Source organism: Anomalospiza imberbis, chromosome 23 (assembly GCF_031753505.1).
Source record: "Anomalospiza imberbis isolate Cuckoo-Finch-1a 21T00152 chromosome 23, ASM3175350v1, whole genome shotgun sequence".
NCBI lineage: Eukaryota > Metazoa > Chordata > Aves > Passeriformes > Viduidae > Anomalospiza > Anomalospiza imberbis.
The window spans coordinates 606068-619878 of NC_089703.1; the positions used below are offsets into that span (position 1 = coordinate 606068).

The following is a 13811-nucleotide window of genomic DNA, read 5'->3' on the forward strand; positions in this document are numbered from 1 at the left end:
CTGCAGCCTTTGTGCATTGGTGAGCACAAGGATGTGTCTAAACCAGGTCAGTCTACAGCAGAAATTCTCTCCTTGCTCCCCCCAGTTCAGAGCTGCCAGGCTGAGGTGCTCAGACCTGGTTTAGCAGATCCAAAAGGTTAGGTCAGTATGGTGGCATTTTTTGGACAGCTGATCCAGAGGAGATGGGAGCCCTGCCTAGTCTCAGACACAGCAAGGACAGAGCCCAGACAATTTAAGTCTAGCCTAACCCACCAGGGGGATGACTGATGTGCTTGTCTAGTGATGCCAGGGATTTGCACACTGCAGCACTGTGGGGGGAGCGGGGAGGATGGGATGTTCTCTCTCATTTGGGTGAAGGATTTCATTACTGCAGCCAAGACAGCTTGTCTCTCCTTCCAGCCTGGAGCAGGTCCAGTACAGGGAGTGGTCCTTGCTCTCCAGTGGCCTGGCTCCAGAAGCCCTTCCAATTCTGCTGTGAGGTGGTTTGGTCATGCACTGGGAGATCATCTCTTTCCTGCAGCTGGGTGGGGGTGTAATGGAAGGAGTACAAAATGCTGGAGAGGCAAAGAGGATCAGGGTGTCCCAGGTCTCTTCAGGAGTGGGGCTGAGCTTGGGATGTGGCTGCTTTGGGCAGTCCCATTAGGGTCCCTCAGGCTTTAGAAGCATGTGGCTGAAGAAACTGTGCAGGACTGAAGCAGTGCCAGCCAATTCCTACCTGGGGAGCTCCAAAGCAGCTCCCAAGCCATGTAATGGGGTTGGATAGCAGCAGGCACATCCATTTTCTGGAGGCTGCTGCTCCCTGCTGCATGCAGAGATGACTCAGGAGCAGGTCAGGTAACTCCTGGTGCCAAGCTGGTGATGAAGGTCAGACAGTCTGTGTGAGGTCCTGCAAGGTGAGACAGTGTGAGACACGAAACAGCGACAGGCCCAGGGAGAGGAGGGTGCAGGGCACCGCCTCTCCAGAGGCCACCACAGGCCACCCACACCAGTGTGTTGAGTGATGCCGTGGGAAGGGCTGCACAGCATATCACCTGAGCTTCTGGTGACATCTCAGGCTCTGGGACTACCCACGCACCCAGCCAGGTGCCAGCTGGCTCCCCAGTACAGCCCAGGCCCTTCCAGTTATGGCAGGAAAGGACTGTGGGAAGGGCTCAGGGGTTTGGCTGCTGCGTGTGACCATCAGATAACTCTGAGCTGTGGCTGGCCTGGCTGCATTTGGAAGAGCCAGCTGGAGCAGTTCTTGCACAGGCAGGGAACAAGTTGTGTTTGTCCCGCCTGGATATTCCAAAAATTTTGTGAGGTGCGTGGGAGAAAGGAGGGGTGCAAGAACATCATCAATGACTCCACTGGGGATCCAGCATTAGTGCAGGGATCAGGGAGGGAATGTTGAAAAAGCAAATGAGGAACATGTGGAGGACATGGCACTACCTCACAGTCTCTGACTGACCATTTCTGCTCCAGTCACTTGTCCCAGCCACCACTTTCTCATCAGCAGGGAGGGCTTGTGATGCCCCAAGGAATGCAACAAACATGCTCGTGAAAAATTGCTGGCATGGACTTACTTTCCAATGTACACAGGTGTCCACATGCATCATGGCCTCGGCTTCCAGGGAAGCATTCTCATAACAGAGCTGCAGGACTGTGAGGACTAATGCCCCGGAGAAGGTGCTGGTCAGGCACAGCAGTGCCCAATGCACACTGGACAATGCTCTGTGCACCAGGAGATCTTCTCTGACAAGGGCAATGTGAGGTGCTTCAGAGTGAGATACAGCTTTTGACATAAACCACTGCCAAGGGAGCTTTTATAGAATCACAGGACAGTTTGAGTTCAATGGAACCTTAATGGTCATCTTGTTCCATCTCCTCTGCCATGAGCAGAGACACTTTCTACGAGATGAGGTTGCTCCAAGCCCCATCCCACTTCCTGCCCATCACCCAGCTAGGAGCACTTGACACATGGGAAAAAAGATTCAACACTCATCCAGGCTCTGGGTTGGGTATTTTTGCCTCTGGTGGAAGGCAGCATATGTGATTATTAATTTCTATTATTCTGAAGACAGTGCTTTGAGCGTCTTCAGTCCCCACCAAACGCAGACACATTTTGTTGATCCTGTGAAGCTCATATCCTGTGGCAGGGAGCTTCTGGGCAATCACTCAGTGTGTGAAAGTGGATCCCTCACAAAAAAGACCAGAGATTGCATCAGAAGACCTCAAACATCCCCTGTTGGAGGCCAGCAGAGCCTCTCTGAGAGCAATAAACACTGCTGACATTTTGCCGTGTGTGATTCCAGCAGGATGTGGGAGGCTGAGTGGGACCGGCGTGCCAGGTGCTGTGCTGGCGGACACACACAGGGCAGGATCTGCTTCCCCCGGGCGGGATGCGAGCAGGGCACTCCGATCCACGATCCACGCCGGGTGCCAAGCGCCGAGTGCCTGATGCTTCCCTTCAGCCCCCCTCTCCCCTCAGCCTCGCAGCAGCCTCTGCCTCGCCCTCCTCTCGGCAGTGTCGCTCCTTGCAGCCGCACGTATTTCTCCTCTTGGCTCTCCTCCCCTTCCTTCGGCAGGCCTGGAGCTGCTGGGAGGAGCAGCTCCTTCCCGGAGCTCCTAAAGGTGGGTGGGATGGGCTTCTGCTGGCAGCCACAGAGGTCTCTGGGCTGCAGAGGGATTCTCTCCTTGCACTCCTGCATCCGTGCAGAGCTGGGGTGAAGGGACAGGATCCTGCAGGACCGGAGCCCGGAATGGGAGAGCTGTAATTGCAATCCCAGTGGTTTCCACGCTGCCTCCGAGACGGACTTGCGGCAGCTCCCGGAGATTTCTGGCACTGGCCATGTCCCTGTTGGCAGCGCTCCTCCCGCTCCGGGGCCGCTGTTTGCTTATCTAGAGCCATGATTTAACACAGACGCAGGAACTCACACACTCTCTCCCAGTCTCTTTCAAATTACTTTATTGCTTCCTGTCAACCAGCCGAGCATATCCTGTTAATATACAATCCCCAACGAGCCGTTTTCACAGCGTAATCCCCCTCGGGCAGATAACACGGCTCAGCTCCCGCAGGATGCCTGGCTCTGTCTGAGGATGCAGGTTCCCAGCACTGGGCAGGTATTTTCCAGCAAAGTGGGGCTGCTGCCATTGTTGTTGTTGTTAAAGATAAACCCCAGTGCTGAGAGAGACACCGGCTTGCTGCCAGTCCTGTGTTATTCCCTGTGTTACTCCATCCCCTAGTGACCTTGCTCAGCCAACACCAAGTGCTGTCCCATGCTGGATGGCAGTGAGGGTTCTGGTGCTGGACCCTTTCTCCCAGCTCCCCCATCCCTGCTCCTGGGATCTGTCCTGCTCCAGAGATACATCTTTATCCACCTGCTGCAGTGGGACAGCAATAGAACCACAAAATCATTAAGATGAGAAAAGACTTCCAAGATCATCAAGTCCAACTTTTGGCTGAATACCAACACTTATCCATATCCATATTGCTTCAGGGACTGAAGCATATCCATATCCATATCCATATTGCTGTAGGTTGTTCCTCTTGCTGCTGCACAACCTGTGTCCCAGGGAAGGTCAGTTCAGGACATACCCATAAATCCTGGAGGTGGCGGTGGGAACATATATGGGGTCTCTGGTCCAACCTCCTGCAGTGTCATCGGCACTAGGTCAGGGTGGATGTGGCAGGTCCTGGAAACCCTCTGGGGGATTTCCTGCAACCCCAGGTTTTCTTACATTGAGTGAGCGTTGGAGCTGACAGTGTTCTACCATCTGCTATGAGGTCCTGTGGACATCTCAGCACCACTTGGAATGTCCAACGCAGGACATCTGCCACCAGTGGCTGTTTTAGGGAACCTGCTGTGTTTCTCCTACACATTTCTGATCCCCCCTACTCAGGTCCCTTGCTAAGACATCTATGCGTCCTGACGCTGCATTTGTAGAACATTCACGCTTCTATGCCCCACCTGGTCTCCTCCAGCCTCCTCATGGGCTTGCTCCCTAACCCTGATGTCCATCTGATGTGCCAGCTGAGCCTGTGACAACAGCAGAACACTAAGAAAATCCCTTTCAGAGAATATCACTGTGATTTTTGGCTCTGTGGTGTGGAAGTGTCCTGAAGACCAGGTCACTGTGGAGCCTGTGCATCCTCTCTGTCCTTGTGCCAGGTGGCCCTGCTGCTCCTGGGCTGCCTGTTCTCCACAGAGGCACAAGGACAGATGGAGGTGGCTTTGCTGTGGAGGGACGAACACCAGGGCTACTGAGTGTGCGTGCAGCTGGGCTTTTGAGCTCCTCCAAAGGCAAACAAAATGGGCAGATGATAAATTTGGCTTCAAGATTCACCCTGCTCCTCTCAGCGCTGCAGACACTGCAAGGCACAGTAGCTCAGGCCCAGAAGACAGCATCCCTTCTCCCTGGGAGCAGAGACCTGTGCTCAACCTCCCTGACAGGATTCACTGCATCTTCTGTGGACATTTCTTCAGCAAACGCTGGGATTTCAGGACTCTCAGGGCTGCTCCCACTTGGCCCCTGGTTGCCAGCTAAAAGCCACTGTTGCTGTCTCTCCCTTGCCATCCTCCACTGGCCCAAGGAAAGGGAACACGGGTAGCCATGTGATGCAGCTGTAGCATGACATATGGCTGTATTTTTGTGGTTCGGTTTCCCAGGTTTTCCCTCGCTCCTGCCCTCAGTACAGTTTTATTGTCTGAAGTTGTTCCTGGAAGTTGAGGACAGTCTTGGTGCTGGTTGTTGGTTTTACTACCAGCTGGATCCTGCCCTCAAGTACTTGTGATTCTCTCTACACTTAACACCTCATTAGCTGGAACATCCACTTACAGAGCACAGCTTTGCTGTCTGAAAAGAAGGAAAATCCTGTTTGACTCAGACGTTACACAGATCACTTATCTCAGAGACATCTGAACAGCCAGGCTTGGAAGTTGAGTCCAAATTAAAAACCAGTTGAGAAGAAGTATCTGTCCTCCCAGGTAAATCAGGGGCTGATTTATTTCCTCCCCAGTATTCCTGCTGAGCCACGCATTCAGCACAGCACCAGCCCAACACATCCATATCCCAAGGCTGGAAGGCTCTGTGCTTGCTGTGCTCCCAAGGCTAGAGCACCCATGAGCATCCCTCAGCTCCCCTTAGAGCTGGCTCCTTCTCCCCTCCTGCTCCCTCTCACAGGGCCCTGTGCCTGCTCCCTCAGCTCCTGCTGAAGTCCCCACCCCAGCACTGGCATAACAACTCCAGCTCTCCAGAAAGAACAAAACACACCTTGAGAAAGAAAAAAGCAAAGTGAACCCAAATTAAAAATCTCTTGGGTGCATGAATGCAACTGGCAGGGATGTGCTGGAGGTCCCCATCCTGCACTGGTGCCATGTTGATGGCAGGGAGCCCCTGCAGTGGTTCAGTGCAGAGGTTGGTGTAGCCCATGGGACAAGTCTCCAGCATCCACAACATCTCCCGAGGGGCCAAGAAAGATTTTAACAGAAGAAAGAGGACAGGCTGGAGGACTGTAGGAGTCCAGGAAGATCTGTGCCGATGACTTTCCAGCTATTTTAATTTCCATGGATTTCCCAGTGTGTTCTAAATTCCTGGATCTCCATTCCAAGGACTTTTCCAGCCTACACTTGAATCCCTGTGAGTTTTGTGTCCCCAGCTCTGCTGAGGAGGTCAACAGCTCACCTTCCATCCGTGTGAAGAATCACCTTCTTTTGCCGCAGTGTCCACCAGCAGTCTTCCTGGTGCTTCCCTGCTGGCTCCGACACCGCGGCTGCAGGGGCCGCCCTTCTGAGCTCAGGAGTGCAGAAGGGATGCTAAGGGTTGTGAGCCCTTTCCTCGGAAGGCACTGCTGGCGATGGTGAGGGAACCGAGAGGAGACAATCCAGGTTGTATAAATCCAAGGTTTATTGGTAGCTCCGGGGAGCTCCTGGCCTCAGGGGTACAACGCTGGAAAACCTCGAGGAGACCGGAGCAGCCCCTTTTCTTAGGGAGTGGAAACAAGGCAGGGGTTTGGCTGTCCACCAACGGGTGGATAGAGGGGAGTGGGACATGAAGTAATTGACAAGCAGGACAACATATCGGGGAGCTGAGGAGGGGATGGCCCCTGGCCCTTGGTCAATCACTTGACGCCATTCATGGAAGCTTCTAGAGAGAGGGGCTGGAGAGTCGAGTGACAGACAAGGTGCCAGGGAGGGGATATGGGGATTGCCAAGGAAATTTCTAGTGATTTGGTGGGAGTGGGGATGGGATTGACATTTAGGGAAGGAGAGACCATTTGGGATGAAACCACAAATGAGGGAAAAACAGGGACAAACCAAATAGCACAATATAACATCCTTTGATCCCAAAACCCAATCTTTTAGACCCTGGCCCTGGACCTCACACAAGAGTCATTTGATGGCTTTGATTTATTCCTGGGAGATGACAGAGAAGGGAGCAGTCTTGTCACTCTGAAAGTGAAGTTATGGATGTTTCCCCTATGGCATCACTTATCCTTTGTCACCTCCTTACTCACCCCTATTCCTGCCACTTCTGGGGCTGTTGGACGTGACAGCTCAGACCCTGCAGGACAGGCTGGTGACCTCCCTCTGCTTACTTCTCTCTGCAACCATCTTTTATGCAACTAAAATGACAAGGAACTGCCTTGACTCTCCCAGGCTTCCTGCTTTCCTTAAAAAACTTTCATCAAAGAACTTAAAGGAAAGCTTTTGGAACCCCCAGCAGATGCCAGGAACAGATGGCACTGACCGTGTGTTCGGCCACTCTGGAGGGCTCTGAAGGGTTGTCAAGCAGGATTCCCCTTTGGAGAGGCCCCATGGACTTTCCTCTGGCAGACAGCACTTATCCAGGGGTCTTCAGCTGCCCTCTAATACATGGGTTTTATGTCTCCCAGGGACTTTTCATATGGCCACCACAGCGCCCCTCAAGGCACACCATCCCCTCCTGGTGCCAGGACAGGATGGTGAGGGCTCAGCCCTAATGCTGTGCTCCTGGTCCCTGCAGGAGCAGGGACACCTCAGTGAGTGCAGGAGGAATCAGCAGTGCCAGGTGCTTATGAGAATCCCCAAAGGAGCACTCAAGGAGAAATTCCACAGGGACCAAGCAGGATGCTGATTCCAGCAGGCCAGCGGGATCCCAGCAGCTGCAAGGACCAAGTCTTGGGGGGTAATCTGCAAAGAGCCTCCTCAATGGGCCACACTGCAGGGCTGGATGAAAGGATGACCTTTGTGACCATCACTGTCCCCTGTGCCTGGTGTTCCTGGCAGGGACCTGTGCCACAGCCTCACCACCATCACTGCTCCATCCTGGTGGTGCCGTGCCAGGGTGCCAGCAGTCACCTGAGCACGCTTTGGCTGGCAGGTCCCTCGTGTTGCCAGGTCAGCAACCCAAAGGGCAGCTGGACAGGCTGTTCCAGGGGCAGCTGTGCTCCATCCACGTCGGTTAACTGGGCAGTGCTTCCTCCCACTCCCTGCCAGAGCCACAGGCAGACATGAAGCAGGTCCTGCTCCTGTGCCATGGCCAGCACTCCTCAAGCCCTGAAGGGATGTGTCCCCTGCCTCTGCCCAGCCCCAAAATGACCCCCTAACCCTCCTCACATTTTGAGTACAAGCCCCTGCCTCTCCCTCCTTGAAGATGTGTCCACCATCTCCACAGTGCTAGTGCATCATAAGTGCTGCCTGTCCCTTCCCACCATGCTCCTGCCCCCATGGCCAAGTGCTTCTTCACCACACCACATCTTCATCCCTCAGATGTCCCTGGGCAAGAGAGCTGGGGGTGTTCAGCCTGGAGAGGAGAAGGCTCCAGGGAGACCTTACTGACACACAGTACCTGAAAGGGGACTGGGGGAAACCTGGAGAGGGATTTGGACAAGGCATGTCCAGGACAAGGAGGGATGCCTTCACACTGAAAGGGTTAGATGGGATATTGGGAAGAAATTATTCCCTGTGAGGGTGGTAAGGACCTGGCATAAGATGCCCAGAGAAGCTGTAGCTGCCCTATCCCTGGAAATGTCCAAAGCCAGGTTGGATAGGGCTTGGAGCAACCTGGGACGGTGGAAGGTGTCCCTGCCCATGTCAGGGGGTGGGATGGGATGTGGTTTAAGGACTCTTCCAATCCAACCCATTCTATAATTCCATGATTCTATGATACCTTGCTGCTAGAGATTATTATTCTCATTAATCTTCAATAAAATAAAAGGTAAATCAGTCAATATCAGAAGCAGGAGCCTGTGCATGCATTTGCTATCACTCTACAGGAATTGTTCCAGTCCAGTCCCATTTCAGCCCAGACCTTAATGATATGGATCTTCCTAGACCCGAAGGGAGAATGGGAAATGCAAATCATAGAGCATGAGCCCCGCTCCTGCTGACTCCTGACCTTTCATCTCCAGACCCTGGCGGGGGCGGGGGGTTGCCTGCACACTGCTTTCTCTGTGCTACCTCATCTCCTGTAGCCTGCTTCCCTTTGGAAATACCTGGACAGAGTCATAGAGTCATAGATTGTTTGGGTTGGAAGGAATCCTAGAGATCTCCCAGTTGCAACCCCGCTGCCATGGACAGGGACATCTTCCACTCAGGGCTCCCCCATTCAACCTGGCTGTGACAACCCCTGTGTTTTCCAGGCTCTGCTGTGGAAGGAGGTGTGGTTGCCTCCTTCAGGTCTGTCTTTCTGCAGCACCTCTGAGGAGGAAAGAGCAGTTTCACACCAGACCATTGCCTCTGATCCTGTATTTGCCTTCTCATAAACCTCTGCTAGCTCAGAGCACCAGGGGATTTTGCTCAGGAGTGCCTTCAAAGTAACACATAATGTTGCATTTTTTCATAGTGTCCATAAGCATTTGCAAAGCTCCTGTGTTTAACACCAGCACTGACTAAACCCAGGTAGTTTTCTCCCCGGTTTCCCCAGTTTCCTATTAAATGCCATTTCAGCATTCTCAATTTCAAGGATGCCACCCTGTAATTTTATAGTATTAAACACAGACCTGAGTTTGACTTTTCAGCTTTTCCACCTTCCTTTGAACAACTTTAAAACTATTTTCTGGAAAACTTCTGGACCTTGGGTTCCGTGCCACAAAACAGCTTGGGTTACATCCTTTTCTTTTACAAACCTTTACAAATGACAGCAATTAAATCGAGCATCCTTTTATGTCATTACCCTGTCAGTAGGTAATGCCTGGCAGTTTTTCATCACAGGTTATCTCCTGGGCAGATTTATTCTCTAACATTGTTATTTCTGGCTATAACCAAGGACTAAAATGAAAATATTTTCCAGAATACAAACCCCATCTTCTGCCAGTCATGCTTCATGGCTGTAAAGTATTTTGGATTAAGTTTCTATATATAACATGACATTCTGGTGAAGGTTCCATCTTTTCTTTGGTGTACATCTAAATAGCCTTTTAATTTTTTTCTTTTTTTTTTTTTTTTTTTTTTTTTTTTTTTTTTTTTTGGGAAACACAGAGTAATAGTTTATATACTTGATTGTCACATTTCTCTACATTCTGGAAAACCAGTGGTACTCAAAGGTTGGATTTGATGATCTTGGAGATCTCTTCCAACCTTAATGATTATATAAGTCTATAAATCAGGAAATCCTTGTTTTTATTTAAAAATAAATATATAATATATGGCTTTATTTAAATTTGCCTTCTTTTAAAATGTTTTTTCCTTCCTGCCTCTCTATGGTCCTGCTTATTTACCAAAACAAAATTTTCAAGAAGACTTGACATCTTTGCAGTTCCCAAGAAGGTATTTTTATGAACTTTATTTTTCCAAAAGTTACTTTTAATTCTGAACCTGGGTTTAAATTAGCTGTTGAACAAAATATCCCAAATTTCCTGCTCAATTTTACAGTTCTAAATCTATTTTGAATGCTTCAAAAGTGCCTCTTCTCTTTAATTTGTTCCCATGGCTACCATTCAAAAGTTTCATTCATTTTCTGAGCGTAGAACTCTCCAAATCGTTACTGCAATCTACCAGCTGACTTTTCCTTCTTAATCTAGTTGAAGGCTCTAAACCTTCAGACCATAGACATTGCAACAGCAAGAGAAGCAGGGTTACCTTCCACTCCTTGATCCTGGATCCTCACCGCAGCCCCTCCCCGCAGAGCTTTCCTCGCTTGGAGCTTCCCTGTGGCTCTGCCTCGTTCCTGGGCATCCCAGCGCAGGACGATGCCCGGCTGCCCAGTGCCATCCTCTGACCTTCCTCCTCTCTGTTTCACCCGCCCTGGTCCCAGGGAGCTCAGGGTTCATGCCCACAGGAATCCCTCATGTAGAGAGCTCAGAAATGCCGAAGAGAGAGCTGAAGGCGAGAGGGAGCCGCTGGTTCCCCCTCCTCCGGTCCCTGCAACAGGATAAACAGGTTGAGTGAGGTGGGGCTGTCCAGTGTCACGTTTCAGCACGAGCCATCCAGGGCCAGGTACCCTCACCAAGCGTACAGGGATGTAAAAGGTTAATCTTTATTAACCTCTGTGCAGAGAAACCTCCCCACCGTGTCCCCGGTGGCGTGGGAAGGGTGGGGGCTGCAGCCAATGCCGGGTGGCTGGTGTAACTGGTAAAGGTGCTGGTTTGCACTGGGATGATGCGGGAGAGGTCTGAGATCCCTGCAAACTGTCGATTTATGGTACAGATCAGAGCGGGTATGTTGAGCTGAAAGGTGCAGGGCAGCACCGAGGGCTCAGCCTGGAGGTGGGGAGCTCCTGCTGCTCTCACCCTTCCTCCTGAAGGAGCAGACCTGACTGTCCCCAGCCTGCAGAGCACTTGGGGTGACTGGGAAAGGCAAGGAAGGACAGAGGGAGGCCCTTGGTGGTGACAGGCTGCAATCACAGATATCCATGGGGTTTCTGGCTGTTCACACACCCTTCATAGAGGTTAGAAAAATCCCCTGTTGGGAACAGTTCCTCCATCCCTGCTGAGCTGGGGAACATTAAATAGGTGATAATAAGCGGTCCCTGAGTGGGAGGGCCTGCTCTGCTCTGGAAAGTGCCACTCCAGACAATTTATCATTCAAACAAAGAGGGGGAAAAGGGTTAAACACTGCCTGGCCTCCGCAGCCAGTGGTGGCTTTGGTTATCTGCAGCATGGCTGAGGGGTTACATGGTGCCTGTACATGTTTGGGGATCAGGAGTTAAGTGTTTAAATGATAAGCGATATCTTAAAAACATAAGTTTAGCAATGAATCTTTACCGACAATACTATAGTATTAGTTAATAGGTGGAATTAACCACTGGCCCGGGACCAAGCCCGTCACAGCCACAGCCAGAGCAGCTGAAGCTGCTTTTCACTTGGGTTTTGCTTTTACTGGATTTTCTGCTGCAGAGAGACTCCAATTTCTGTAAAAATATGCTTGTGTTTTCCTCCTCCCAACCTGCCCCTGTGAGCTCGAGGTTCCTTGGAGCCCAAGGGATTCAGCCAGGACCTGGAAAGCTTTCCTCTTGCATGCAGAGGTGTGACCAAGCGTGTCGATTCAGGACCAAGGGTGCTGATTCTCTGCAGGACATCTCTCAGTGGCCCTGGATATCCCTGGGCTCCCTGTCTGCTCTTGGTGGGACTTTACAGGCAGATTTACTCTAGATGCCAGCATGGGACTCACTCTCCATCACTCCCATCCCACATAAACCTCCCTCTCCCTCAGCTGGGGCATTGAGACTGACCAAGTAGCTTCCTTGGACCAAAGAAGCATCTCCTGAATCTTTCTGGTAGCTGAGGCTCCTTGCAGTCCCCAAAGACCACTGCACTGATCCTTGAGTCTCTGCCTGACAGCTCTGTATCACCACTTGCTGCTTTCCTTTGTGCCTCCCTTGACTCCCAAGTGTCACCTGCTGCACCTCTTTAACCTCACAGAGGGCGAGAGGGAGCCACCTCCTCCAGGTGTGATGAGCCAAGGGCTTCCATGCAAATTACCTTTTTCTTTCTGTATCAGGAACTGAAAATGCAGCATTAAATGAGTCACCATCAATCCTGTTTTAATGTCCCCCTAGATGTCATCTCTCCTGGCCCTCTCAACTTGGGAACCATCTTTTGATGTAAACCAAAATGTGGGTGCAGCTGGAAGGGTGGTTGTCCCATTTTTGTGACCCCCATCAAGGCTGTACCTGATGCTCTCTGCAGCAGGGCTTGAGTGTCCTGTGGCAATGCTGCCCAAGGGTTACTTGTGGGCAGCAAGGACCAGCAAAACCAGTGTAACTTGACCTCCAAGCTGGCCACATCCAAGCTGCCTGATGGTGGCCATGTCCATGTGACACAGTTCCAAGGGCACTTGTCACCAGATGGCAGCAAGGAGAGCATCAGCTCACAGTGTGGCTGAGGACAGCAGTGAAGACACGCAGTGCTCCCTGGTCCATGGCCAGCCTCCACCAAAGCCACTAAATCTGGTGCAGAGAAGGACATTGGAGGAGGTCTGGAGTCACTTGTCATGGCATGGTGCTTTGTGGCATTGCTGGTCTGCTCAGATATTGTGGCATGGTGACCAGAGGAGCTTGTGAGATTCACGTCAGAAAGTGGATACTGGTGACAGTGCCTGCACCGGGAACAGCAACTTCATGAGGGTGGCAGTGGAACCTTGGCAGGCCTTCCCATGGATGCCAAAAAATGCAACTGTCATAGAAAGCCCTTCCTGGGAGCAGAGTGAAGGTGTGAGGTGGGACCAGTGCTCACAGTTCATGACTGGCCATGAAAAGCGTCTTCAGGGCACAAACCAGACTCCAAGGAGGATGTAAAAGCTTCACAGTCGGTGCAGCAGCCAAACAAGTCTGCGTCCATCTCCATCAGCAACAGTCTAAGAGGAAGCCCAAAAGAGAAGAGAGAAGGTCTCCAGTGACTGTTCCCTTGGGACAACATTCCCACTGTGTCTGGCAGTGCAGTCCTGGAGAGCTTCAAGGAAATCCTGAGGGTCTGGGTGGGCACTGATAAACACACAGTTTGCTGCTCTTGGACTCCAGGCTTCCATTTTGGAGAATTGCTGGATTCTCGGGGACTTGGAGGACACAACAGCCCTGGGATCCAGGAGGATTGAAATGAGGATATGATGAGTTTGGAAATGGTGAGTGCTTTCAGACATCTGATGGGAAATGCTGGCTGCTCCAGAGCAGCAGGGAGCGAGGGGAGGCTGGGAGTGGGGGAGCCTGGTACAGTGTTGGAATGGTAGGTACCTACTGGGGATCCTTGAGATTCTTGCCCTGGAGAAGAACACATCTGAAGGAAGGAGAAGCAAGGCCACTGGCTGTCCCAGCCTTCAGCCTCCTTCCTCAATCCAAGAGTGACCCCAAAAGAGCTTCCAATGATGAAAGCTTCTCCACACATGATGGCGCTGGATCACAGGGTTCTCATGTTGGATGTGGGGTCAACCTGGATGAGCAGTAACATCTGCAGTGACAGGAACTCCCAAAGCAGACCAGAGCCTGCAGTTGGCCGCACTGAACTGGGGAAGACCATGTGGCTCGTGCATGTGTCCAACACCATCACGGAGCTGTGACCTCCACTCACCACTCCTGTGGAATCATTTCCTGTGGTGGGTCAAGGCAGAGAACCTAAGGTGCTCAAGCTGCTGATCCATCAAAGGGATAAGGAAGAGCACAGTGGAGCCTAGACTGTTTTTTCCATGTCCTTCCATGGTGAGTTGAGGGACAGGAATCCATCCTCGAAGTCCAGTGGGTCTTTGGCTCCTGGCCTATGAACCTGGCACAGCTTGTGTAGAGATCCATGTGCAGGATGTGACCTCCCTAGGAAGATCTTCCAGGACACAAGTGCTTACTTCAGGATGCACCTGAACCTTCTGCCCAACCAGCAATAATTGGGACACAGCTATGGGGGGTGAGCAGGGGGCACTGCTGGGTAC

General features: G+C 51.7%; 1 protein-coding gene across 4 annotated transcripts in view; it reads left to right on the forward strand.

Annotated features, from left to right (window-relative positions):
* EPHB2 (EPH receptor B2) overlaps positions 1–13811 on the forward strand; it is a 152594-nt gene that overhangs the window by 9584 nt on the left and 129199 nt on the right. The gene's annotated exons all lie outside the window — the stretch shown is intronic.